This window comes from Nanorana parkeri, unplaced genomic scaffold (assembly GCF_000935625.1).
Source record: "Nanorana parkeri isolate BGI_ZX_2015 unplaced genomic scaffold, ASM93562v1 scaffold3876, whole genome shotgun sequence".
In the NCBI taxonomy this organism is placed as follows: Eukaryota; Metazoa; Chordata; class Amphibia; order Anura; family Dicroglossidae; genus Nanorana; species Nanorana parkeri.
The window spans coordinates 6,738-9,550 of NW_017310143.1; positions in this window are offsets into that span (position 1 = coordinate 6,738).

Genomic DNA, 2,813 nt, shown 5'->3' on the forward strand with positions numbered 1-2,813 from the left:
CACAAATACTGTCCAGTGGCTGCAGAGAGACAACGGCCACAAATACTGTCCAGTGGCTGCAGAGAGACAACGGCCACAAATACTGTCCAGTGGCTGCAGAGAGACAACGGCCACAAATACTGTCCAGTGGCTGCAGAGAGACAACGGCCACAAATACTGTCCAGTGGCTGCAGAGAGACAACGGCCACAAATACTGTCCAGTGGCTGCAGAGAGACAACGGCCACAAATACTGTCCAGTGGCTGCAGAGAGACAACGGCCACAAATACTGTCCAGTGGCTGCAGAGAGACAACGGCCACAAATACTGTCCAGTGGCTGCAGAGAGACAACGGCCACAAATACTGTCCAGTGGCTGCAGAGAGACAACGGCCACAAATACTGTCCAGTGGCTGCAGAGAGACAACGGCCACAAATACTGTCCAGTGGCTGCAGAGAGACAACGGCCACAAATACTGTCCAGTGGCTGCAGAGAGACAACGGCCACAAATACTGTCCAGTGGCTGCAGAGAGACAACGGCCACAAATACTGTCCAGTGGCTGCAGAGAGACAACGGCCACAAATACTGTCCAGTGGCTGCAGAGAGACAACGGCCACAAATACTGTCCAGTGGCTGCAGAGAGACAACGGCCACAAATACTGTCCAGTGGCTGCAGAGAGACAACGGCCACAAATACTGTCCAGTGGCTGCAGAGAGACAACGGCCACAAATACTGTCCAGTGGCTGCAGAGAGACAACGGCCACAAATACTGTCCAGTGGCTGCAGAGAGACAACGGCCACAAATACTGTCCAGTGGCTGCAGAGAGACAACGGCCACAAATACTGTCCAGTGGCTGCAGAGAGACAACGGCCACAAATACTGTCCAGTGGCTGCAGAGAGACAACGGCCACAAATACTGTCCAGTGGCTGCAGAGAGACAACGGCCACAAATACTGTCCAGTGGCTGCAGAGAGACAACGGCCACAAATACTGTCCAGTGGCTGCAGAGAGACAACGGCCACAAATACTGTCCAGTGGCTGCAGAGAGACAACGGCCACAAATACTGTCCAGTGGCTGCAGAGAGACAACGGCCACAAATACTGTCCAGTGGCTGCAGAGAGACAACGGCCACAAATACTGTCCAGTGGCTGCAGAGAGACAACGGCCACAAATACTGTCCAGTGGCTGCAGAGAGACAACGGCCACAAATACTGTCCAGTGGCTGCAGAGAGACAACGGCCACAAATACTGTCCAGTGGCTGCAGAGAGACAACGGCCACAAATACTGTCCAGTGGCTGCAGAGAGACAACGGCCACAAATACTGTCCAGTGGCTGCAGAGAGACAACGGCCACAAATACTGTCCAGTGGCTGCAGAGAGACAACGGCCACAAATACTGTCCAGTGGCTGCAGAGAGACAACGGCCACAAATACTGTCCAGTGGCTGCAGAGAGACAACGGCCACAAATACTGTCCAGTGGCTGCAGAGAGACAACGGCCACAAATACTGTCCAGTGGCTGCAGAGAGACAACGGCCACAAATACTGTCCAGTGGCTGCAGAGAGACAACGGCCACAAATACTGTCCAGTGGCTGCAGAGAGACAACGGCCACAAATACTGTCCAGTGGCTGCAGAGAGACAACGGCCACAAATACTGTCCAGTGGCTGCAGAGAGACAACGGCCACAAATACTGTCCAGTGGCTGCAGAGAGACAACGGCCACAAATACTGTCCAGTGGCTGCAGAGAGACAACGGCCACAAATACTGTCCAGTGGCTGCAGAGAGACAACGGCCACAAATACTGTCCAGTGGCTGCAGAGAGACAACGGCCACAAATACTGTCCAGTGGCTGCAGAGAGACAACGGCCACAAATACTGTCCAGTGGCTGCAGAGAGACAACGGCCACAAATACTGTCCAGTGGCTGCAGAGAGACAACGGCCACAAATACTGTCCAGTGGCTGCAGAGAGACAACGGCCACAAATACTGTCCAGTGGCTGCAGAGAGACAACGGCCACAAATACTGTCCAGTGGCTGCAGAGAGACAACGGCCACAAATACTGCTCAGTGGCTGGAGAGAGACAACAGCCACAAATACCGCTCAGTGGCTAAAGAGAGACAACAGCCACAAATACTGCTCAGTGGCTGGAGAGAGACAATAGCCACAAATACTGCTCAGTGGCTGCAGAGAGACAACAGCCACAAATACTGCTCAATGGCTGGAGAGAGACAATAGCTCACATGTAAGGAGGCCTGTAGACAGCTGGACAATCTAATGTTCAGTTCCGGGGTATAGATGGTACATCTCACTAGCAGATGTGATCGGAGGTGGTGGTGCCCGTGGCAGGCCTAGGGAACTGGTAGAATATGGAGCCCTCGGGGAAGGACAAGATGAATCATGCTGAAGATGACCAAATCAGGCAGATGAGGGACTTGATGGTCCTGGAGATGTAGAACTGTTTGATCCAAGTCAAATAATACAATTTGGGAACGCCGAGCAGCATCAAGCCCGAAATCTTGCCGTAGTACTTACCTCCTCGCTACAATCCCCTCCCCCCATTGTGTGATCATAGAACCCACCTTCTCTCTTCCTGCGTGTGCACGGCATCCTGGGCCTGTCTCCAGAGGTGACAATAACATCCTGATCACACATTACAATGACGTCACCGCGTCAGCCCGACTCTCCGCACCCTCCAGGACCACCATCCAGGACCACAATCCATGACCCCCATCCAGGACCACCATCCAGGACCACCATCATCCAGGACCACCATCCAGGGCGCTGAGGGGGCGGCGGGGCGGCAGGGCGCTGAGGGGCGGCAGGGCGCTG